Raw genomic sequence first — 27,495 nt, 5'->3', positions numbered from 1 at the left:
CCTGGAAAAAATATTAAAAAGTAATATGTAATACATTAAACACTTGTTTGTTTGTCTACTTTAACATGAAAGATATGTATCTGAAATGAGAAAAATATAAGGTGGCACTGTGGTGCACTGGAAGTATTGCTGCCTTGAAATGTGGAGACTCAGGTCTGTGTCCCGGTTGTTTCCTGCATAGCATTTGCATGTCTGAGTGGGCTTCCTCTGGGTGCTCTACCTTGTACCCCTTGCCTGCTGGGACAGGCTCCAGGTTTCCAGTTCAGGGTAAGTGGGACTGGAAAATGCATGTATTTTTTTGGTAGTAATGTTACCTGTTTAAAACCTCTTTTTATCTAAATAAGTATTTAGAATTTTGGGAGATGTAAATGTAAATGCATTTTTAATATTTTTGCACAGATCTATTATACATTTATACTACTAGATGGATATTTTTATGAAAGATCTGAATACATTTAGGCTTTCAATACTGATTTGAGATACATAAAACTTTTTATTATTTGAAAAATGTGCTTGTAACCGAAATTTATCTTGCGAATACAAGGAGTATCTGTGTATTAATTTGTCTTTTGCCATTTAATGATGTAATAAAAATGGCTATGATTTCAAGGGGATTTTGTCTTTATTTTAAATACGGCAAATGATGGTCATTTTTAAGGTTTTTGGTTGGCACTCACTGCTGATGAACTTTTTAATGTTTTTTTACATTTTTTAACAATGTATATAAAATTCATTTGTTATTATTCCAACAGTGCTGGGCAAACGTGGGAATCAGTTTGGAACAAGTCAATTTCAGGAGCTGAAAATTTTATTTCAATCATTAAAAACATATAGACATAAGTGTTGGAATCTATTCAGGGAGCAATTTTTACAAAGTTAACATGTCGATACTGGTTTTGTACGTACAATTTTAACTTACAGTGCTTTGACTTCTCATTAAAATGTATTTCTCTGATGGCCACTCAATTTACTGTAATACATTTTTTTTTAATTTGATGTCATAAGACAAATAACCTTCAGGCATCAAATGCTATTAGGAAAGGGTTTGGCAAATGTCAACTAAGGGCTGAAAGGTTTACTCCTAATTGTATGCTCAATAAAGCAAAACCTGCAAAAACAATTAAAATGTAAATTAAGTCATTGCAAAAGGCAGTAATGAACACATAAACTTTGATCCAGCATATGACTTAATTGAAGTATACTCATAAGATTAATATAGCCTGCTTTATGTTGCTGATAGGGACACATTTCAGGTCAGGCTGAGCCATTAGGGTTCAGATTTGTATTATTAAGGGCCATAGCTATAAGAACTTTCTTCACTTATGACATGCCCTGTGGCATATAATATGAGATCAACGGCTCTGTGGATTTCTAGCAGTCAGCTTAAGAACACATGGCTCAACAATGAGTTTATCAAGAATACAGGGACACAATTGGAAACTTGCGCACAAACATTAGGAAGTTTCTCCTCACACAGAGAACCACAGATATATGGAATAAGCGACCAAGTTTTGTGGTAAACCATAGAATTTTATGGACATTCAAAACTCGATTTGGAAGGAATAAGTGGATAGGACTGGTGGGCTTTGCTTGGCTGAATGGCCTGTTCTCATCTAGAATGTTTGTACTAAGAGGTAAACCCTTGATGAATGAAACATCTCCTAAAAAGACCCCATTAAAAATATAAATGTGTGTCATGTGTGTAGAGAACTGCAGATTAGCAGTACTGCATCATCCACGTTGACTCTGAAGACAGGTATTCCACAGTGCAGTGTGCAGAAACTCCTCCTATACACCTTATTCATGACTGACTCCAACTGTATCATTAAATGTGCTTATGACCCCACAATCATAAGCCTTATCACACAGAGCGATGAGACATCTACTTACTGACCCTGTGGTGCTGGAACAACAACCTTACCCTTAATGTCAGCAAAACCAAGGAGCTGGTCATTGACTTCAGAAAGCTGATGGCAGGCCACATTACCATCTACATTGGAGTGGACAATGTTGACAGTTTGAGCAGCTTTAAATGTCTTAGAATGACTATCACAGGCAAACTGAAGTTGGTATAACACATCTCATCTCTTATTAAAAATGCTCACCCACGCCTCTGCTTCCTCAAACATCTGAGGGAAGCTCACAGTTTCTATCAGTTCTAACAAATGTTTACAGTGGAGTCCAAACTCACTGGCTGCATCACATCCTAGTACAACACCTGCTTAGCTCAAGATCATAAGGCACTTCAGAGGGTCATGAAGGCCACAAAAAACAATCCCAGAATCAATCTGCCTTCTCTTCAGGACATAAACAATACTCTCTGACTTAGAAAGGAAAAGTACAAATACAAGTACAATTAAAGAACTTGATGGCACTTCTTACTCCTCCCTGATAGATAGATAGATAGATAGATAGATAGATAGATAGATAGATAGATAGATAGATAGATAGATAGATAGATAGATAGATAGATAGATAGATAGATAGATAGATAGATAGATAGATAGATAGATAGATACTTTATTAATCCCAAGGGGAAATTTACATACTCCAGCAGAACCTCACTGATACAAAAAACAATATTAAATTAAAGATTGATAATAATGCAGGTAAAAACAGACAATAACTTTATATAATGTTAACGTTTACCCCCCCGGGTGGAATTGAAGAGTCGCATAGTTTGGGAGTATTTTGGAAGATAGTAGCGGTCCATTGACACTCACACCAGCAGATTCAGGGACAGTTTCTACCCACAACTCATTAGGTAGTCTAACAGTCAAATCATAAGTGTGCAAAAACTGTGACATAACAAACAGTGTGTATAAATATGTAGCACTTGCAATTATACTGTATATTGTGTTTAACTAAATATATATGTTGCATGCGGAGTATACTTTATTACTGTATTTTGGTCAACTCTTTGAGGATAGACAAGTACAAGTTTCATTGTAAGATGTACAAATAACAAACTTCATTTGACTCGACTTGACTTGCAGCCTGCCCACATGTAACTTACACAATAAGGGCAAGTGAAAGCATTTGACACACTGTCTAAGTTTCAACAAACTTCAGCAGAATACTATCCCTCAGTTTCAAGCATCATGATGGTTTATTTAATTTAAAAAAAAATTGTAATGTTTATTACATGTTTTGTTATTTAATGTATTAGCAAATTTACCATGAAATACTAAGGTGTGTGGCTGTATCTAGTCCCTCCGAGCAATCTGATTGGTCAGTTTGGCTGTGGTGATGTCATCGAAAGAGGAAGTGCAAGTGTAAGACATATGAGGAAGAGTAAAGGAGTAGGAGCACACTGAAAGTCGGCTTCAAAGATGGGAAGTATGAAAGTGGACTGCAGGCAAGTGAGGCAACTCGAAAATAACAAAATCAAAGAAGCAGGCTTTAGGGGAAAACAATCAAAAGTGGTTAAGCCACACGACGATACCGAGGTAAGGCACTGAAGGTACCCATACGGCATGAGATATCAAATATTAAATTTCATATTTTAAAATTTATTCTGTTCAACAGGTAACGTGGCAAGTAGAATAATAAGGTACTTACAGAGCAACTGTATGTTCATTAAAAATAGCCACTGTCCACTGGAAAGATGTAGAAATAGATGGCAAAACACTGTATTGCTGGTGAATTGATAGTAATTTGTGTTGACTAAAGCACAGAGCAAAGCTCACACAGAGGACTTTGAACAGGATTTCTTTTCCATGACTAACCAAGTATGGTTTCATTGACTTCCAGCACTTTCCAAAGTTCAAGTGTGTGAAATCCACAGCCCAGTAATAGAACTAAAGTGTACTACCTTCAGCTTTAGATCTCCATATATTTGCCTTTTGCGGCATGGCTGTTTTGAATTCGAGATGAATGAGGTTAAGGTTAGAATTGGGTCTAACTTCTTAAAGAATTATTTGTTAATATTGTCACACATGAGTGTTGAAGGACACTATTCATTTATGAATCTTTTTGCTCTTCAAGACAATTCAAGTCAGGTGGGCTTTATTGTCATGCATTCTACACACACAGCTTAGTACTTTATAAAGTTGTATGAAATTATGTTTCTCAGGTAAACAGTGCAATATTTAGAAAATAAATATGACAATATAGCAATACAGAGGGGTGGGTATGTCTCATAAGAGAATGTAGAACAAGAAACAACATTTATACAAATCAATATCATATTGACAAACAGTGATCAGTAACGATAGGAGATGTACAATGGACAAGGAATGCAGAACTGAACAGTAATTAGATACGGGTCCATACAGGAATAGACTGTTTTCAGGAGCCTGAGTGCCTGTGGAAATAAGCTGTTGGTCCACAGATTCCGACATCTTCTGCAGTAAGAAAGCAGGGAAAAGAGATTGTAGGAGGTTGTGGTGTAGTGGGTCCACAGCTCAAGTCAACAGGGCCACTTTTTAAATAAATCACTATGTAACACAATTTTTGTTCCTGGCTTCCAAGAGTTATATTTCAACTGCTTATGTCTAAAGCCTATGGAAAAAACGACTACATTCAGCACAAACTTTGATTTTATGACCACAGCCCAGAAAATTTCGTATTTATAGTGACAAAACAAGGGAATTTTTATCTTTTTGTTCATGCGGTCTGATAAAGAACGACACTTGCATGGTAAATAGACAAAGACAGTCAAAACCACTCAAAAAGGTTCAGAAATGAGTAGGTTTTCTAGATTTGCGACTGTACTGCAAATCGCTTTCTCGAAGAAGCCCCCAAATATAGTCCCCCATCATGTTTTCGTTATACTGTCCTTGGTAACAACGTTCAAAGTCCAGTATATCCTGATGAAAGCGCTCGCCTTGCTCCTCTGAGTAAGCTCCCATGTTCTCCTTGAATTTGTCAAGATGAGCGTCAAGGATATGGACTTTGAGAGACATTCTGCATCCCATTTTGGCGTAATTCTTTATGAGAGTCCGAACCAACTGCACATTGTTTTCAGCCTTGTGATTACCCAGGAAGCCGTAAACCACTGCAATGAAACTGTTCCAAGCCGTTTTCTCTGTCGTGTTCAGCAGCTTGGCGAATTCGTCACATTCTATGATCTTCTTGATCTGCGGTCCGACGAAGATACCAGCCTTGACCTTTGCCTCGGACAGCTTTGGAAAAAGATCTTGGAGGTACTTGAAAGCTGCTGACTCCTTGTCAAGAGCCGTGACAAATTGCTTGATGAGGCCTAACTTGATGTGCAGTGGTGGCATCAGCACCTTCTGAGGTTCTATCAGCGGCTCCCACTTGATGTTGCTCTTCCCCACAGAGAACTTGGTCCGCTGTGGCCAGTCCTTTCTGTGATAGTGCGCCTTAGTGTCACGGCTGTCCCAGAGGCAAAGGAAACAAGGAAATTTCATGAAACCGCCTTGAAGGCCCATCAGGAATGACACCATTTTGAAGTCTCCGATGACCTCCCATCCATAGTCGTCATACTTCAAGGCACTCAGCAACATCTTGACACTGGTGTAGTCCTCTTTGAGATGCACAGTGTGAGCCATAGGGAGAGTCGGGTAGTTGTTTCCATTGTGAAGCAACACGGCTTTGAGGCTCCGGGATGAACTGTCTATGAATAGGCGCCATTCACTCGGGTTACAGGTGATACCTATAGCCTTGAATAGACCGGCCACATTGTTGCAGAAGCACAGCCCATCTTGCCGACAGAAGAAGTTGGAAAATGTTTGGTGAAGCTTTCTCTGATTTGTGACTTGCACGCTTTCATCCAACAAGTTCCACTGCTTGAGCCTGGATGTCAGAAGCTCAGCATTGGACTTGGTAAGACCAAGGTCTCTGATCAGATCGTTGACGTCTTTCTGGTTAGGGAAGTATGGCCTTCTCTCCTCAGCCGCATCTGTGAGACTGCAATCTGGATCTGCAATATCTTCCTCGCTGTCTGACTTGCTGCTGTCTCCTGAAGATGGCTGATCCCTCTTCGGAGGAGTGGGAATGGGCAGCTCGGGGCAGTGTGGTACTGGGGCAATGGAAGAAGGAATGTCTGGATAAACGATTTGAGGCGCATTCTTGCCAGTGCGACGTTTGGTAGGATCCACCATGCAGAAGTAGCAGTTGCTTGAGTGGTTAGTCGGTTGCCGCCAAATTCATGGGATAGCAAACTTCATGGCTCTCTTTTCTCCCCTGTACCAACCTTCAAGAGTTTTCTTGCAATATTCGCATGTGCAATGAGGTGCCCAGGGCTTGTCTTGATCCCCGACAGGCATGCCGAAGTATGCCTTGTAGGCCTCGCACATCTTACGACATGCTTTCACGGAATACTTTCTCGCTCTTGTCTTTATAAATTGTCCACAGACGTAGCAAAATGCATCTGCTGGGTGCAAGCAACCTCTTGATGCCATTTAAATCAAATCAAAAAAATAACATAAACCGAAATGTTGGTTTGAGTCACCTGTGCTTTTATACTTGTATGACTACTATTGGAAAGTCCGAGAACGTTCTAGAAAGTTCTAAAAGTTTCTTGAAAGTTCTACATAATTCTGGAAAATTCTAGAAACTTCTGGACAATTCTAACAGTTCAAGAATATTCTAGAAGACTACTCAGTATTGAATGCGAATTGAGAATTTTCTCGAGAACAGACAAATTTCAAAATATCATTGTCCTGATCACAAAAGCAAAGTTTTTGTGGAACAACAGCTATTTTCTATTTTTTTTAGGCATCACGGGTTAGGAAAACACACTTTGTACCCAGGAACAAAATAAAAATAAAAATTTGTTACATAGTGAATCACCAAACACAGAAGTCACACACAGTGTGTGGGGGAATTTGTGATGCAGGCAGTCCTCGCTTAAGTGCACAGGTGAGGAGTCATCCGCATCCGTAATTGTTGCCGGGAGCTGCTAATTGCCACATCTGATCCACGTCCCTGTAATAAATAGAAGCGCGAGGTGGCTAGGAGGAAAAGGAAAAGCAATGAGAGAAAGAAATGGACAGAAGTTAAGGGAGGAGAAGGCTGGAGAAGTGGGGAGCTGGTGCGAGCGAGCAACGGAAGGCTCGCTTGAGCAGAGGCAGGCAGCTTGAAGGACAGCCCTGAGGGAATGTTTGGCCGACACTCAGGGTGGATGGGTTGGGTCACTCCTGCTGAGCTTTCCAGAGGAGCAGGAGTGATCAGGATCATGGACGGCTCGCCGCGTAAGGCCAAGAAGGCAGTGGCAGTGGTGGAGGCTTTGGGAGGGTTGAGCCACAGTGTTAGCACCCTGGCCACTGGGGGAAGGAACCCAAGTCTCTGTCTTGCTGGAGACCGACGTAGCCAAGGATTGGAGGGCTACCGGACCAGTAATGGAGGGAGCTGCATTTGGCTGGTTGGGTGACTCCCCTGTTGCGGGGCCCGGAAGGGAGAAGCAGGGGAGTTGCCGGGTTAAAGAATGATGCACCGGATTTTTAAAGAGACAGCTTCCAGCCATTATTTTAACCTCATTGTTTATTAAAGGGATTTTTTTTTCTATTGGATTTTAACCTCCACCTATCACTCATTTTTATGGATTATTTATTGACTCATTTGTGAAGCACTGCACTTTATTTTGGACATTTTGATTTTGTTGATTTTAAATAAAAGCACTTGGCACTTTTTGCACCATCCCCTTGTTTCATTGTTTGTGCCTCACTGTCCAGCTCATCGGGTGACATTACCGACGGTGTCGGGTTCAAGAGCTCCCAGAAGCAAGATGGGAGCATGGAACAAACCCACATCGTCACAGAGGTGTGGTAGGGATCACCATTGATGCTGGAGGCCTTACAAATGTCTATGATAGAGAGAAATCCCAAAGGTGATCTATAGTTTTCTGTAAATAAAACCTTGATGTTATGTTTCAGCCAAGGATCCCCCCTTAGCTGGGGTTGAAATTTCTCGTTTATGTCTGATTTGTTCATATTTTATGTTAACATTGTTGATCATTTAATGTATGTATGTTGTCACACACGTGTGCATGGGAGGCAGCTAAAGGGCTTGAGTAGGGACAGTTCTGAGACATACCGGGCTGTGGCAGAGTGCACTGACTCTTTTTCTCCCTTGCCTGCAGACCATTCACAGGAGATCCCACCTGGTTCTCTTGACGTCACTTCCGGGACCGAGCCAATGGAAGGAGACCTTGCCGGCTCCGGCCCCTGTGATGTCACGTCCGGACTCGCACCAATGACAGAAGACCTTCATGAGCCCGGCCCCTTTGACTTCACTTCCTGTCTTCCCCTTTAAAAGTCTCCACCTTTTCCCTGTACCCTCAGTTCTGTTTTAGACTTGGTTTTGTGCACATCAGTGCTGTATCTATTGAACGCAACTTTGCAACCAGGAAACCAAATTATACGGGTGGCTGCCACAAACCTTTTCACGACTCTTATGTTTGGTTATTGTGACAATGTATATATCATTTCTATGTGCCATGTGTTTTGTGGGTGGTCCACCAAAAGGTGGAGCCACCTGCCCATCAGATTCAAGGGACTACCCTCCACCCTATAAAGACTGAGGAAAATACACAGTCCCATGTGGTACATTGAATGTGGTAGTGGTGATGGTGAGTTCTAGTGTTTATTGCTTTTCATAGAATTTGTTTTTCTGCATTTTGACCTTTAACTCTGTTTTTCAACAATTCTTTTGGATTTGTGTATAGTGATATTATTTCCTATGGGGTTGCCAATGCTCTGTGGACCTTTTTGTCAAGAAGACCTTTTTGTGAAAATAAATATTTTACTTATAAAGATCCTGTATTTTCACTTTCATTATTAGCCAGGGTTTGATGATTCCCCCCCTCTAGAGGGCATTGTGAGTTATTTTTTTATTCTATTTGTTATGTTATCCCAAAGTTCACAACATCATTTATAATTATCATTTATAAAATAACTAGTCATTTAGCCCGTTACAATAACGGGCGCTAGAACAGTAGTGCATAAACATTAGTAGGAACAGTCTATATTAAATGGCAAGGGACTTTGACCTCATTCTTTTTGTTGGTCGTATTTTTCCTTCTTTCAGCCTTTCTTTTGTTGATGTTTACTTGCTGAGCTGACCGTTCTTCGTGGGCTGCCGCCGTGTATTGTGTGTCTTTAATTTTCTGTGACAGTAATACTGTCTTGTACGGCTCTATTCAATAAGGGCGCGCACAAAAAGGCGAGCTTCAAAAGGGCGACCTCAATTGAGCGCGGCGAATAAAGGCGTTCATAGATAATTTAGTTCTAATGGCTCTGGAATATGTGAAGAGCAACAAAGATGCAGATCTTTATTTATGCACACCATTATTCGCTGCGCCCAATTGAGGTCGCCCTTTTGGGGCTCGCCTTTTTGTGCGCGCCCTTATTGAAGGATACCGTCTTGTACGTCTGCTGGCTTGTATGTCCGTAATATACCTTTAATTTTCTCTGGCGGTAATACAGGCGTGCGCATCAGTAATATGCCTTTAATCTCCTATGACAGTAATACTGGCTTGTATGTGGCTGTAATATGCGTCACTGTATTGTGTACCTTTAATTTCCTCTCGCAGTAATACTGGTTTGTATTTCCGTAAAACGCCTCTAACTTTCTCTGACAGTAATATCGCGCATCGCACCATGCCCCGCGCATGCGCACTTCATCAGAAGACACCCACACACAGACACCTGGAAGCACATAGGGATTTTATATATATAGATTCTGTTTGCATTTTTAAAACAAGCCAAGGGTTTATGGTCATCCTCCCTCTTGTAGGGCTTTGGTTATAGTTTTGTGATATTTATAACTGTTTTTCCAGCTCCTGATTTTGGTCCTGCTCTAGGCTAAAGCCAGCAGGTAGGAATTGGGGCCTGGCTGGATTAAGGTGAGGCTCTGCTGGACAGACCGAAGAAGATCCTAGCCTGCTTTAGTAGCAGAATTTGGAGGCCTCATACCTATTTTGTGTTGGAGGAAACTCGAATTACATAACATCAGTAAAGGGAATAAAAATCGCTGATTTGTTAATTCATGTTCAAAGCCATAGTTACTTTTAAACTATCTTGCAACATGTTTATTGAAAAATACAACAACTGCTAGTCTATAGAGGGGTTTATTATTTGCAACTTTATTTACAACTTTCATTTGCTTTCTTTACCTGTACATTGCAAATAAATATGGTTACTTTACACTCGACACATTCTTATATTTTCAACAAAGTATGAATGGTTGCAGTTTATCCACTCTTTGACATTTGCTAAAATAATAATTGCTTTTCTTGGTAATATTTCTAGTACCTATTAAAGCAATCAGACCCGACTCCATTCTCATGCCCTTTGCTGCCATGGTAGGCTGTATTTCCTAGTAAATCCATAGTGAAAAGAGCACACTTAGAAAATGAATGGATGGGTAAATGTTTCTGCTTAATATGCAGATTATAAGGAAGTCTTTAAAACAGCTCCTGGGCAGGAGCTTCATGATACCCTTGAGACTCATTGTGTGGGGAATGATGATCTAATTAAAAAAAATATATATATATGTGCAGAGTTTACAAATGTTTAATAAATATACTGCACTGCAAAAGCCAAGTTGATTAAGCAATTAGGAAGTTTTTGTTTCTGATCGCACTAATAGAGAGAAAGATGTAAGATGAATAGGGAGAAGAGAAGAGAGGAGGAGAAACAATAAAGACAAAGGGGTGTTAAGGATGGTTTTCTTTAAACCGATAAATCAATATGCAACTTTATCTCACCAAAGAGGATCTCGGCTGGAGTTTAATAATATTTCAGAATCTGTTCTTACGGTTAGAGCTGGTCCTCCTTGTCTCTGTTGTCTTTCCTGCTGATATCAATTTAGATTTACTGCGCCTGTTATGGGTTCTATTTGATGCGGTTTATACAAACAAAAATCAATCTGACTTTTGCTTCCCGAATCATATAGTGTCAAACTGTGTTGCCAGTGTCTCTTATTTAAAGATACAATTGCTAGGCTGTGGTTGTGATTATTAGTTTTTACAAATCAGAAATGTGTTTTGGAGGAAGATTCAAGGTTGAATCTTTATCACTGAATACACTGTATCATCTATGTGTTTATTATTATTTATATACAGTAGGAAATATATATTTTGCAGTTAAGGCTGACATGTGATTATTTGCATTTACTTTATTTTGATTGACTTGGAAGTTATTTTATTATATAATATTGTATATCCTATTTCCCTGATCATTATGACACCAACTTAAAACAAACACTAGCAGTAGCAGTAGGGTGCCATCAGTGCTCTATTCTACACTTTTGATTGCATTAGAGGCTTTTTGCTCTGAATGAGATGTAAGACAAGGGTAAAGCATTCAAAGGAAGCAATTAGAAGAACAACAATAATGCTGCTGCTCAGTTCACTCTCAGCATCACATTCAAATGATTTTTGGGTCTCAAAACAAGTGGAAAGCAAACCATGCTTTCAATTAGCCTGCTTTCCAGAAGCAGTTTTTAAAAGCAATTTATTAATCAGTCTCAATCAATGCTATGTAAACTAGGGCTGTAAAGAAAGAAAAATGTAACATTTCAAATACCACCTAGTTTGCTTTTCATGATATTTCCTTAAGAATATAAGAAATCTGACAAACAAGAGGAGACCATTCAATCCATCAAGCTTGTTTGTTTAGCTAATAGCTATCCTGTCCTGATATCTCATCCCAGACACTTCTTAAAGATTGTCAATATTTCTGCTTCGACTCCATGTTACAGTATAGCTTGTTCCCAAATTCCCAGTGATTTTTGGCTTCATTCTTAAATGTGCTTCCCATTCATTTTTTTTTTTGGTGTCCTCAAGTACGTGACTCACCATTAATTCGAAAGAAATCTGCTGGATCTACTTGTCAGAAGTTTGAAGACCTGAATTAGGTCTATCAGGCATTCTCCTCTGCTCAAGACTAAACAGTTTTACTACTCAGAGTCTGTAGGACATGTCCTTAAGTTCTGGGATGCACTTGGTTGCTCCCCTCTGCCCAGCTTCAAGTGCTGCTATGTCCTTCTTGTACTGTGGTGATCAAAACTGCACGCAATACTCCAGATGTGGTTTTAATACTGCATTATATAGTTTTAGCATAATGTATTTTAAGTTAAATGCAACAGTTTTTTATGATATAACCTAACAATATATTTGCCTTTTTAATTGCTTCTGTGTATTGCTTAGTCGATGAAAACATTGCATCAACATAAACCACTAAATCCTTTTCAAACGTTGATTCCTCATAGCTCAGTGTCTCCCATCTTGCATTTATAATTTACGTTTGTGTTGCCCATGTGCAGCACTTTGCACTTTTCTACATTAAACTACAGTTCTGAAGCTTGTCCAGGTCATTTTGATTTTTTTTTTGCTGCCATCCCTCCAATTTTAGTGTCATCTGTAAATTTCACAAGTTTACTAACTATACCAGAATCAATGTCATTAATTTAAATCAGAAAAAGTAACGGTCCAAGAGCAGACAACTGAGGGACTCTCCTGATGATCTCACTCAATGTAGAGCACTATCTTATCTGTGCTCTTTGTCTCCTGCTGGTTAACCAACTAGAGATCCAGTTGTGTAGGTTACCTGTGATGCCTACAGCTTCTAGTTTCAGATTTGATCTTTGGTCTGTGACGACTCTGTCAAAAGCTTTTTAAAGTTAATTATGTTGTATGCTTTGTTTTTCTCAGCAATTCCAGTTACTTTTTTAAAAAAATCTAAAAAATCTAAGATTGGTTTGGCAGGACCTTCCCCTCATAAACCCCTGCTGGCTGCTATTTAGAATATTTTCATTTAGGTAATTTTCTAATGTATTTCTTATTATAATTTCCATAATTTTGCATGGTACAGAAGCAATATGTATTGGTGTGTAATTTCTAGGATCCATTTTGTCTCCCTTATTGAAGACTGGAGTCACATTTGCAACTTTCCCATTCTCAATTACATCTCCTTTCTCAAGTGACTGTTGAAATATGACTAATAAGAGTTTATAGATGATATATTTCATTACTTTTAACACAATTGGTAAAATTCCATCAGGTCCTGGGGTTTTGTTAGTCTTTAGTGTGTTGGGGGCTTGAAGCACATCTGACTCTTCAATTTCAAAACTAAGAGTTTGTTTTTATTCTGCAGGAATCAATCCACTTGCTTCTTCCTTTATAAATACTTGGGTGAAATATTTGTTTAGTTCATTAATTCATGATAATTGATGTTCCTTTTGCCCACGTGTAGCACTTTGCACTTTTTACATCAAACTACTGTCACACACGTGCGTTTGGGAGTCAATCTAAGGGGCCAGAAAACGCCAATTCCACACCAGGCCGGGGGGTGGTGGGTTGCACTGAATCGCTCTCTTTTCTCTCGAAAGACCAGACACGGGAAATTCTGCCTGTCCCGGCCCTGAGGACATCACTTCCTGTCCCAGCCCCAAGGACGTCACTTCCTGTCCCAGCCCCGAGGACGACACTTCCTGTCCCAGCCCGAGGACGTCACTTCCTGTCCCAGCCCGAGGATGTCACTTCCTGTCCTGGCCCCGACGATATCACTTCCCTTGAGTCACCTTATAAACTCGCCATCATCCCTACCAAGAGAGTTCTACTTTGGACTTGAACCTATGCACAACCACTTTAACTTAAGCCAGGGAAAGTATACGGGCGGCTGCCCCAAACCTTCGTTTGGTGTCCAGTCTTTTATTTCATACTACATTGTCCAGGTGTTTGTTCAGTTCTCAACCTTTTCCAGTTCTTTTTAAATTATTTTTGCTGTTTCCTCTGTGTCTGCCATTCCTCCAGTTTTAATATCATCTGTGAATTTCACAAGTTTACTAACTATCCCGAAATCTACAGTATGTCATTAATATAAACAAGAAAAAAGTAAAGGCCCAAAGACAGACCCCTGAGGAACTCCACTGTTGACCTCACTCCACATGGCACATTTGCTGCTTCTCTCTACAAGTGGATTTTTCCATTTTCCCCATTTAAATATTTGTTTTATTTCTTGTTATCTTTGTATTATTCAGATCAACTTTTGGAGTCTTTTATGGATTCTAGGTTACTAGAGTTTTCTGTTAATAAACATTTCAATGTGTTCTTGTAGTTGTAATTCATAATGCTGTGCTGTGGGCTCACACATTTTTAAATGAAGAGTTTATAAAAAATGTGTCCTTCTTGGTGCTTCCTCTATTAATTATAGTTACATTTTTTATTTATAAATGTGTATTTTCACGTAGGTTAATGCAGCGTTTCTCAACCTTTAAGTATTTCTGACCCGAGTTTTCATAACAGTTTCAACCGCGCCCCCCCTAACGTTTTTTTGAAAGGAGCCCACTAATACCAATTTGTTCTTTTTTAATTAATGATATGTCATGGATGCATATTTTAGTACTAGTCATTTAGCCCGTTACAATAACGGGCGCTAGAACAGTAGTGCATAAACATTAGTAGGAACAGTCTATATTAAATGGCAAGGGACTTTGACCTCATTCTTTTTGTTGGTCGTATTTTTCTTTCTTTCAGCCTTTGTTTTGTTGATGTTTACTTGCTGAGCTGACCGTTCTTCGTGGGCTGCCGCTGTGTATTGTGTGTCTTTAATTTTCTGTGACAGTAATACTGTCTTGTACGTCCACTGGCTTGTACGTCTGTAATATACCTTTTAATTTTCTTTGGTGGTAATACAGGCGTGCGCGTCGGTAATATGCCTTTAATCTCCTCTGACAGTAATACTGGCTTGTATGTGGCTGTAATATGCGTCACTGTATTGTGTACCTTTAATTTCCTCTCGCAGTAATACTGGTTTGTATTTCCGTAAAACGCCTGTAACTTTCTCTGACAGTAATATCGCGCATCGCACCGTGCCCCGCGCATGCGCACTTCATCAGAAGCCCCGCGCATGCGCACTTCACCAGAAGACACACACACACGGACACCTGGACGCACAAAGGGATTTTATTAAAGAGGATACCTACTTAGCTTTTATCAACATTTATCTAACTCTATATTTATTTTTCTAGTATAAGAATGTAGTTTAAGTTAATTTGTTTTGGTTTCAATAGATGTATTTTTCATATTTTCGATTCTTGTTTTCTTTTTTTTTACATCTTCGCGCCCCCCTTTTTGTTACTTCGTGCCCCCCTAGGGGGGCCCTCCACACAGTTTGAGAACCACTGGGTTAATGTGTGATTGTTTTATCTACTGTATATGTTCCATAGCTGATTATTTTTTGATGCTGCTTTTTATATTTTTAAACATGTAGAAGCACTTTGAGCTTTCCTTCAGAGAGGACCAATACATAAGAATTAATTGAATTGAACATAGTATCGGTTTAAACTGAACTTGCACATTAATATGGAATATGTGAAAGCCAAAGAGGGAATTAGATAAATCTTTAAATTCAATGGATTTAATTGCATTCTCAAGAGGAAGAAGCAACTGTAATAGTAGAAAGAAAAAATAAAAAGCTAAAACAAAATCATTAATTTTCCCCATCTTCAACAAAGCAAGACAGACAACGTGTCTATTCTTGCATTCTGTATAATATGATTATAATCTTGAGAGAAATCCTTTCAAAACAAAGCAATTAGATTTCTATCAAGTGATAGATCTGACATCCCCTACAGCAGATACAAATTTATATCTTATTCCACGTCAGTCTAAGATATAGTGAGACAAAGAAATGATGGGGACTTTCAAGAGCTGTAAGCAGACGTTCTTTTTTTTTCCACAAGAAAATTGTCAAGAAATGAATGTGAAAAGCCTACCTTTGACACATTTTGTTCTGAGGCTTAGAAAAATATACAGATTAGTCAGTGTTCTACTCACATGAGTGTTCTGGCTGTCTTTCAGAAAACAATATATTCCAGTTGTCAAGTAAATTATATTTACCATGAGCCGAGATTTGAATGTTTTAAAAATGGCTTCTATTATTTTTACTGCCCCCAAAGAAAGTCTTATAAAGAAATATAGCAGCTTTGCAAACAAAGATTACATTTTGTAACTGCATGAAATTATTATTTTTTTTATTGAACAATATTAAAGTTAAATATCTAGGATCAATGGTAGCCCAAAATGGAAAACTAGATGCACGGATAACCCATAGAGTGCAGTGTTGATGGAACAATTGGAGAAAGGTGTCAGCGATAGTGTGTGATCGAAGAATTAAAGTGAAGGTTAAAGGTCAGGTTTTTAAGACAGCAGTAAGATCAGCAATGATGTATGGAGCTGAGACATGGGCAGTAAATGGAGCACTGGAGAGGAATTTAGATGTGGCAGAAATGAGAATGTTGAGATTAATGGGTGAAGTTACAAAAAAGAACAGAACAAGATACGAGATAATCAGAGGTACAACAAAAGTGGGAGAGAAATCTAAGAAAGCACAGAGAAGTAGGTTGAAGTGGTATGGACGTGTGATAAGAAGAGATAATGAATATGTGGGCAAAAGAGTGATGGGAATGGAAGGGAAAGTAAAGGAGGCCAAAGCGGAGATGGATGGATAAAGTAAAAGGAAAAGTGTGACTGGGGAGAAGGTGCAGGACCGAGCTAATTGGAAAAGCTTGATCAAGTACATCAACTCCACATAGAAGTTTGGAAAGATGTAGAGGAAGAAGAAAAAGATTGAGCAATGTTAACAGAATCAAGATGGCATTGATACTGTTGCTTCATTGATCCAATGTCCTGGGTATGAGTCTATGCACAGTCTCCATTTACTTACGTGGGTTTCCTCCAGGCACTCCCAATTCCTACTCCAAAGATGTACAGGAAAGGTGAATTTATTAATCCAGATTAGACCTCTGTGTGTGTGTTTGTGAATGTGTCCGCATGAGGGGTTGTATCCTAAAGGGGACACTCACTCGATGGGAATGAGTTTGTTTGTGAATGTGGTGTATCATTTAACCCAAATCTACATAGATATAATATTAAAGACGATACTCCTCCCTAGTGATACGTCGGTAAGAAATCATGTAGGAGAAATAACTTAGCTTTGTTTAATGTCAGATTACACTGCAGATAGTACAGAGATGAATAAAGCCAGTGACGAGACCCGTGTCCTGGATTGGGGGCCTGAGGAGTGGAGTCTGTTAGTGTTGTCTATGCTGATGTGGAAGGCATTCTCAGGAACAGATGGTGACATCTTCCATCCGTTCGTTGCCTTCAAAGGTATGCCAGGCAATGTGCCAAGGCTTTATAATGTTTCTCCACATCCAGGCCACCTCAGACATGCAATTCCAAACAAGGCAACAATGCTCTCCAAACAAGGATATAATTCTGTGCTGACTTAACTGATAGAAATAGCACATGGTTACAGCATCTCAAAGTCTGACTGTGCACAATTTCCATTTGTCCTAGTCCATCTCTGTAGGTGGATACACCTTTTATTGGTCTGGTTGCTCTGATGGCTGTAATACTCAGGGAGTAGCTGTTGCTGTAGCGGATTGGCTTCTTCCGATGGTGTCCGATTTCACTCCTTTCAACAAGCATATTATGAGACTCAGATCACGGCCCTCCCTGGGTGCCTTGTCTGCTGCCTCAGTGTATGCTCCGACCGCGGTAAGTGATGTCTCGGCGAGGGAGGAATTTTATTCGCTGCTTCGCTCAGTGGTTGATGGGTGCCCATGGGGTGACACTCCTCTGGTCATGGGTGACTTCAGCACAGCCACTGGCACTGACAGGACTGGCTATGAGGACTGTCTTGGTCCCCATGTGTCTGGTGACCATGGTGAAAGTGGCTCTATGTTCCTTGACTTTGCAAAAGGTCAGGGGCTGCGAATCGCTGGATCCTAATCTAAGGCTCTGTGTGTTCCTGGGGTCCCAACCAAAAAAAAAAAAAAAAAAATCATTGTTCCTTCAACAGTGTGAGTCTTAGCAGCACTGCATCCGCTACAACACTTTGTGACCGTGAACACGTCACTTCACCTGTCTGTGCTCCAACAGGAAAAACAAAAGAAAAGTAACTAATCATATCTCATAGGTTGTAGGTCACTGGAGCATCTTACTCTTGAACATGCCATACACAATTGCCCATGAATAAAACATTCCTCCATTAGGTCAGTTCCTGCTTTTCCTAATGACTTGGCTTTTGTTTATGGTTATTGCAAAACACTTTTACAGGAAAGTGTATTCTTTTAAAATGAAACTGGTAATCAGTAGGAATAATGTGAAATCTGAGTTTACATTACAGTAATCCCTCCTCCATCGCGGGGGTTGCGTTCCAGAGCCACCCGCGAAATAAGAAAATCCGCGAAGTAGAAACCATATGTTTATATGGTTATTTTTATATTGTCATGCTTGGGTCACAGATTTGCGCAGAAACACAGGAGGTTGTAGAGAGACAGGAACATTATTAAAACACTGCAAACAAACATTTGTCTCTTTTTCAAAAGTTTAAACTGTGCTCCATGACAAGACAGAGATGACAATTCCGTCTCACAATTAAAAGAATGCAAACATATCTTCCTCTTCAAAGGAGTGCGCGTCAGGAGCAGAGCATGTCAGAGAGATAGAGAAAAGCAAACAAATCAATAGGGCTGTTTGGCTTTTAAGTATGCGAAGCACCGCGGCACAAAGCTGTTGAAGGCGGCAGCTCACACCCCCTCCGTTAGGAGCAGAGAGAGAGAGAGACAGAGAAAAACAAACAGTCAAAAATCAATACGTGCCCTTCGAGCTTTTAAGTATGCGAAGCACCGTGCAGCATGTCGCTTCACGAAGCAGCTGCACAGAAGGTAGCAACGTGAAGATAATCTTTCAGCATTTTTAGACGAGTGTCCGTATCGTCTAGGTGTTCGAACAGTCCCCCTGCTCACACCCCCTACATCAGGATCAGAGAAAGTCAGCGCAAGAGAGAGAGAGAGAAAAGTAAGTTGGGTAGCTTCTCAGCCATCTGCCAATAGCGTCCCTTGTATGAAATCAACTGGGCAAACCAACTGAGGAAGCATGTACCAGAAATTAAAAGACCCATTGTCCGCAGAAATCTGCGAACCAGCAAAAAATCCACGATGTATATTTAAATATGCTTACATATAAAATCCGCGATGGAGTGAAGCCGCGAAAGGCGAAGCGCGATATAGCGAGGGATTACTGTATTAGAATTATTAGATGTTTATGATTTTCACTTGTTTATGTTGTTCACTCAAGTCTTTTTTGTGTTTTACATCAGTTGTTTGTTTCAAGCTTGTATTTTTCGTTTTTGCCAAAGTCCTAGGCAGATAATAAAGTGACAACACTGAATCATCAAATAGCAATGACATTTACACACTGCAAATTTAGACCAGCCCATGTAATGAACTGAATGTTTTATTTGAGAGTTGTTTTCTCTAGTGCTTGTACTACTGTGTTTTGGGGGCTTCCTAAACAATTGGGAGTCCCCGTTTAAAGTCTGCAGATGTGAACGTGTATGTAAAGAATTTTGGAGAGTAGTCTGGCAAGTTAGCAGATGGATATGTAAATGTAAATGATTTCAGGGTCCAGGTTGGGGAGTCCTCTTTCAAGTTCTGTAGATGTGAATGTATATTACAATGGAGTAGCCCTTAAGTTTAAACTTACACCTTCTATCTCGCTTGTCTTGGATTTGAGGACACCACTTCTGCTTCTGCTTCTCTCACCCGCCCTTTTTACTTCTAGTGAAGCAACGCCAATGCTCACAGCCACAGCGTCTAACTCAGGCACTCATGCTTTATAGCACTTGCTATCCATTGAGATTTGCATCTTCCTTGAGCTTTAGTGAACTTTTTTTTTTGCATTTCACACCTCACTGTACATTCTTCCTGTCCAGAGCGCTGCTTCTTCTTCATGTTGTCCATCCACCCTATTGGCTAGTGCAGCTGTCAATCGCTTTTACTGCATTCTTTATTTGCATAAAGCCCCCTGTCAGCGCCACACAGCAAATACAAGTTAATATTACTAGTGGAGATGTTACAGGTAGAGCCTGAAAACTGGATAAACCTAGCGTTACCCGGGTAAAGCTAGCGTTATGCAAAAGACCCGAGTAAAGCTGGAATTGGAAATAACATTTTGTTAAAATCAGGCTTTACCCAGGTAATGTGTGACCTACCCTCATGTCTCTGGATATAGCTGGTTCTTCATTTTGTTAGGGGTTTGAGCATGAGCAGGGTATAGACATATGTTTTTCTCCCCCATCCCTCTCAGAGATAACAATGGCTACCCTGAGTGAAACACAATTTTTAGGAAAGTTTTGATCAGTTCATTTCTACAAAATAGTCAAATTGTTGTAGAAAGATGTGCAAGACCATAAAATGTAAATGCGGAGCATCAGGAGTTCTTTGCAACTCCATGTGCCATTCAACCGTATCTTGTTCAAAGTAACATGATTAAATTTGATTTGATATGATTGTTCTAACATAGATGGACCACTAGCTTTGTTTTTTTTTTTGTATTTCATGTTGTCAAAATCACTTTACTCCTTATAATTTGAATAATAGTAATAAAGCATATTAAAAGTATCTAATTTGTTTGAAATTCAGCTTTAATTAGATGGTGTTGGATAAACCTAAGATTACCCAGGTAAAGCTAAAATCTCATATTTTATTCCAGCTTTACCCAGGTCTTTTGGATAACGTGAACTTTATCCAGGTAATGCTAGGTTTATCCTACTCATAACAGATATAATAACATCAGACTGAAAAAGAATTATGAATATTTATATGCATTCTGCCACTTTATGGTACCTCTATGATAACTCATCAATATTCATAAGTGGGGCGGAGATGTGCCATCTGTTGGAATGACAAATGCAATGAATTTTACTACTACATACATTACAAAATATGTTCCAGGAGATGGTTCACTGCAAACATTAACTCTGAGGTGTACATTGATTACATACATTTCAACCCGTCTTAGACAGGTAGTACAGCTAGTAAGAGGATAAAAAAAAAATTGAATGCATTTTAAATTTACAGAAACCTGGAAGAAAACCATGCAGACATGGGGACAACATGTAAACTCCTTGCAGAGGGGATCTGGGACACAAACCCTGGTGTCCTTACTGTGAGGCAGGAGTCCTAGCACTGCGCCACCGTGCCACCATTACAACACACGGCACATCACAGACATTTGGACTCTTTGTCATTCCAAAGATGTGCCATCTGTTGGAATGACAAATGCAATTCATTATTTAACTACAAGCCTTACAAACACTGAGGTCTACATTGATTACTTACATTTGAACACATCTTAGACAGGTAGCACAGCTAGTAAAAGGATAAAAAAATGCATTTTAAATTTACAGAAAAGAGAAAGGCAAGGACCTCAAAGTAGCATTCCAGTCTCTTTTTTGCCCCCAGAATTTAGCAGTACCAGTTGTTCACAAAGAGGCACATTTGCAGACTAGACAGCAATAACAATCAACTTAAAGATTTCTCCCCCACCATGTAATGTCTAGCAAAGAATTGCATATGCCACATTCTTAATTTCACAGCCCTAACCCTTAACACAAGTCAAATGACACCAAAGAGCTCATCACAACACCCAGGCAATAATGCCACCACTGTGGTCAGTGTTATACATGAGAAGAGGGAGGATCCTGACGCTGAAATGACTTTCAAGCTTATTATTCTGAATTGGGGAAAACAGTGAGGCACAATAGACACAAATTAGGCTGTCTAGAAAATCTATACTGTAATTTAGCAGATGCCTAAAAAGCTTTTAATGGCACAAACACAATTACAATGAAGAGTTTATATAATCAAAGTGATAACATGTTGCTTTGCTCTTTGATATCTGAGTAGCACATCAGGAGATATAGCTTTGTGCGGCTAATCACGGTCTGCAGGTATTTTAGTTATATAAGCCGATGTGATAGCAGCTCAGTTGATGGTCTTCTGAACCCTATAATCAATTTCCTTTTTCTCTCTCTTTTTTTTTTTTCCAAGGGTTTGTAAAATTAGAAGTCATTGTTAAGGAGGTATCATCCCCACGACAACAATAAAAGATTTTGTAGACAATAAAGCTCATGGATAATGTGTACACACTTGGCTACACACTCAAAGATTTTTTTTTCTAAATATTGTAGTTGAAAGAATAGCCATGTGCTTATTTTCTTACAAGTGGAGAAGTCATACAAAACAGCTTAACAATGCAGGAAAGAAAAAGATAAAAAGAATAGATTGTGCCGAGTTTGAAATCATATTTGAGATTTACAGTAATAGGGGCCGTTAAAATCAGCAGTTGCTGTTGCTGCTGCCTCATATATCTAGCAGTCGGAGTTGGAGTGCCACGTCTCTTTGTTGTTTGTGTGGAGTTTACATCTTCACCCCATGCTTGTGCAAGGTTAGTCCCTGTGCGCTGGTTTTCATTTCACATTCTAAAGACTTGTGTGTTAGATTTTATTGTTAATTCTTTAATTGTGAGCAGGTCCTGTGATGGACTGAGTCTTGCCGTTCACCCAGTGCTAGCAGGTTAGGCTCGAACTGGGAGCTTCTATCTACCTTACTTTACTTTTCTTAAAGTAAGTGCAATGCTAACTCCAGTGCTAAGGAGTTGACGTCTTCTTTAAAAACACACCAAATATCAGTGTTGTCTGCAACAGAGACAACACGACTTCAAGATGCTGACCATAATGCACTTTTCCAGTTTTCTTCTTTCCAAAGTCTGTGTTCTTTTGCCCAATGTATTCTTTTCTTTTTGTTTTAAGACCTTTTCTTTAAAACACTGCCTCTTATGCCAGCGTTCCAGAGTCATATTTACTCTTTTACAGATCGCACTTTGGTGTGTATTTAAGGAAGTTGCCAACTGAGGACCTGTAAGGTTCTTAGTTCTCACACTGCACACTCGCATCTCCTTCTCCTCTTATGCTGTTCCACTTCCTTTTCTCTCCTGGTCAGATCTAGTTTGACCTCGTCTCTCAATATGGAAAACTTTGTATGAAATCTTTTGTTTCTTGCAATCCGTAACATGTAATAACTTTCACTCTACAAAACAAATCAGTAGATTAATAGACCTTAAGAAAGCTGTGTAATTTCAGCCATTTTTGAACCCAGAACTGAACTTTGTGAAATGCTAGTACCTTGAAACCCAAGTGAACAGAATAACAGGTTTCAGTGGTGATAATGCAATCACAAAAGTTTCTCTAATAACCAATTTAGGATAATTAAGGATAAGCTAAAGGAGTTTATCATTAGGACGCTGAAGGTATGACTGCAGAAAATGGGGCTTTACAGTCCTATGTGAATTAGAAATTAAAAATAACTAGCAAACAAAACACATTTTCTAGATAGTGCAGCAAGTGAAAAAACAATATAGAATATAGAAAACTGGACGATGAAGACATTACATTACTACATTTCACAAACTTTTCTCAACCAAAACATTAGGACATGGCCAGGAACTTGCTACCAGTAGTGAATAAGAAACATCTTAAAGTCTTCAGCTGACTGAGTTCAGGTAGTAGGCCTTAGCCTGAAGGTCTTGCTGAACTGTAAAGAAGTGACATATATTCTGGGAAAGCTGAAAGGTAAAGCAGAAGTCAGCGTATTCTGTTTGAATTGTGCAGCTTCTGATTCCCATGGAAAAATAACCTTGAGTTTGTGATAATGCTTCAATAACATTTTCCGATTTTTCTAAGAAACTGTAAAAGTGTTGGTGCACTCTGCTGACAAAGATAAGTGTTTGCTCATTTTAGGTAAGGAGCAAAGGAATCTTCTTGCAAACATGGATAGCTGCAAGGGGTGGCGCAGTGGTAGTGCTGCTGCTTTGCAGTAAGGAGATTGTGGGTTCGCTTCCCAAGTCCTCCCTGTGTGGAGAGTGCTTTGAGTAGTGAGAAAAGTGCTATATAAATGTAAAGAATTATTATTAAGGGGTCTTTCTCTCTCTCTCACTCCATGTCTACTGTTTAGTAAAAATTAGGGTATCCATTCCCGGACATTTTTCATTCCCAGGAATGAAACTGCTGTAACTGCTGTAAACGGGAACGACCAAGCTTGCATATATAGTGTGCAAAAGTGTAAAAATCGATCAAGAAGTAACAGAGTTATAGTTGAAAATAATTAAGTGGCATGGTTTTTTGGCCCATGGTGTAGTGTGTTGCTCATTAATTCAGTCAACAACAGACCAGCAGCAGTCAGTCTCCCGGCTCCCACTAAGACTGAGCACAGTGGACTGGGAGGTGTCTGCACTCTGCAGCTCACAAATGCCAGGATGGGGGAGAGTTCATTGACATCTGTGCTGTTGACAGCTTTGAACAGCAACTTGAAATTGCAATGCGTCAGTCTGTTGCATCCGCATTATCTGTGCCAAGAAACTTGCCATCACAGAATGATGACAAGAAACTGGATGCATCAGTAAAAGCTGAAATGGCGGTGTTTCAGAGCAACGGCAAGCGCGGGTGTTGTTTCGAACATGTGTATCAGTATCTGATGACTGTGCCACCTACTTCAGTGGAGGCAGAGCATGCTTTCTCAGCGGCTGGCGTACTCTGCATGAAGGTGCGCTCTCGCCTGGATGACCACACGCTGGACACGTTGTGCTTTCTACGCTGTTATTACCGCAACTAACTAGATACATGTACTTATATGACAGCATGAACTGCTTGTAGTTAAGGTTAGTCTTTTATTGGTGTCAACATATTGCAGTAGTTTTATTAAAAATAAGTGTTGGTCGTTCTAAAACCGTTCACATGTGAGATGCCCGTGCACTAGGAATGGATTCCCTAGTAAAAACTGAAATGAACACTTAAATGGAGTTCTGCCTCTTAGTTGCTGGATACTTAGAAAAGAGCTCTGTCTCTAGTAACATCACATTAAGAAAGGCCCATGGAATCATCAAGCTGATTAAATGGCTAGGTTCAGTTATGGGTTACACACTCTGGACGTAGAAGCGAAGGAGTGAATTAAAACAAAACTGAGGGCCATTATGAACAATGCTGCACATCCTCTCTCTGACACACCAACACTGTGGACTTTCAGACAACAAATTATTCAGCAAAAGTGTGTCAAGAAACGCTATGAGGGCTCCTTTATACCAACAGCAATACGCCTGCAGGAGGCCTCACTGGAACTGGGACTGGAACTAGGACTGCAAAGTCAGAATTTTTATTTTTTTCTATTTTAATTTTGTTTTTTGTCTTTCTGGTGTGTGCTCAGAACATAGTGTGTATATTCCCTCTGGGGATAAATAAAGACTATCTATCTATCTATCTATCTATCTATCTATCTATCTATCTATCTATCTATCTATCTATCTATCTATCTATCTATCATCTAGAAATATTTTTCTTTTCATTTTTCAATTAAGGTATATTTATAATTTACGTCATGTGGGAATTGTAATCAGGAACTGAATATAGGCTACATGAACACACATAGGTTTTATGATTCTCTGTATTGCTGCTATTGATTTTTATGAAAATATTTTTTAAGTGAAAGCTTAAATCAAGCATCTCTGCCTGATTGATATTAGCCCAAAAGCGTGATTGCCCATTCGATCTCTAAATGCAGGACCTTAATGGCACATGAGGATACACTTGTAATGACCACTATTGACGGTAAACTGGGTTGATGTTAAGGTCTGAAAGTAAGCAGACTGCCTTTAGAGGCCCTAGAGTTAAATACATGGGGTACAATATTGACACTGAGACGGGTAAGTAGTTACAGGTTCCAGGTTCCATAGCAATTTTTGACATTTCTTCTAATTTTTCATTCAGTAAAGAACCTACAAGGTCAGTTTGTGCCTTTTGTGTTAGGTGTATGTCACAATACAGATTTCACATAATTTTTAGTGTTGTACTTCACCAGAGAACCACAGATACACCGAATAAATTACCAAGTATTGTGGTTGAGAATATGACGTTAGGAACCATTTAAATCTTAAGTTGCTGTTATTTTAGACAGAGAACTCACGATGACTGGGACAGGCAAGCCTTTTGAGCTGAATGGCCTATTCTTGTCACATTCTTTCAAATGTTATACCTGTACTCTTTCAGTAGTGTAATGCACTTATAGTTCTAGTCTTGATGGATGCAGAGTCATAAAGTCCAATACTGCAGCATCGTTGTGTCGTTACTATTTACCAAACGTTGGACAACGATAGATTGCCTAAATTTCCTACTCTCATGGTTTGTCCTCTTATCAGACTGTAGTGCCTGCAGTCACTTTGTTATGCTCAGTTGTATTCAATAATGGCAATTTAGTCCCAAATTATAAAAATATACCTGCGGGAGACAGGCATGAACCATAAGTTCTGACTAAGCAGACCATAGTAGGAAATAAGCCTGCTGAATCATTCTTGCTTTAAGTGATATTTTTGTAATGATAAGAATTGAAATTACCTGGTGGAGACTGGTCTTTGATTATTTAGCTTGTTTGTTTCCTGATCTAAGATGTATGTATGTCTGTCTGTCACCAACAGAGTTTGGTTTCATGTCTTCGGTCATTTCTACTATCCTGACAACAGGCTGCAGTTTATTTCTGAATAAGCCAACACACTTCCAATCCCAACAATTACTGTATATGCTCAGGTATAAGTTGGGTCTTGAAACCCGAAAAATCGATCATAAAATCAGACCCTGACTTATATGGCATTTCAAAAATGCGACTCTGAATTTTTTTTTTTACATCTTCTTGCCTCCTCCAATCTCGTATCAGTTTCTCAGATGCATCAAATTTTGTTGCAGCAGAGCAGTTACCAATTTCTTTAGCTACTTCAATGACTTTTAATTTAAAACCAGCTTCATATTATCTTCTGATCGAATGCTCCATTGTAGATAAGGGATGCTCTTACAATAAAGGTGTATGAAATACAAAAAACACAAATCAGTGCAAACGTTGCTTCGGAATAGTTCAGGTATTACCATGTGGTCACGTAGGCACAATAGGGAGAGACAGAGAGAGAGAGGAGCACACGCTGATACAGCGCATTGTCACACCCACACAGAAAAAAAAAGGCAGTTTACCCTCTCGGGAGGGCGTTAGCATATCATAATCTCTTGGACCAATAGTGTGAGTTTTCTGCATTCACCTTATATGACCGACATTATAAAATACCAGAAATTATACAGTAAAATCAAGTCCCGACTTATCCGTGGGAGAACTTATCCACGAGTATATATGGTAAGTGAGAATGCTTAGTTTCAGAAACAATCATTTAATTTAACACACCTTTCATTTCCACATTTAGAAAAAGACCACTTATATCCACACTGCCGTGTATATGGTCATATAATAATAGACTGTTGTCTAAACAGTACCCGTTTTATCACCCCAATCTGTTTATCTAATATAGATTTCAATATAAATCAGAAAAGTTTTGATGAGGCTAGGAAATGTTAACTAAAATAAAACTGAGAATTCACAACTTATAATTGTATGTTATTTATGCTGTTTGTTTTCTGTACAAACACTCACCTAATGAAAACTGATGATAGATGCTCAAATGAGGAATAAACTATTTTAAGCATTTGGACTCCACTAATTTCAAAAACTATATGTAATTAACATTGAGTGAAAGTAATTGTCAATCTATCACAAAGTCATTTTTGACATCAATTTCATTCATTTCCTAGCTTAAAGAAAGCAGTTCTGATTTCATTTTAACCAATGAATACAATATAATTTAATCAA

This window comes from Erpetoichthys calabaricus, chromosome 10, assembly GCF_900747795.2.
Source record: "Erpetoichthys calabaricus chromosome 10, fErpCal1.3, whole genome shotgun sequence".
Classification (NCBI taxonomy): domain Eukaryota; kingdom Metazoa; phylum Chordata; class Cladistia; order Polypteriformes; family Polypteridae; genus Erpetoichthys; species Erpetoichthys calabaricus.
The sequence above is the reverse complement of the archived record's forward strand: the minus strand, read 5'-3'. Positions refer to the sequence as shown.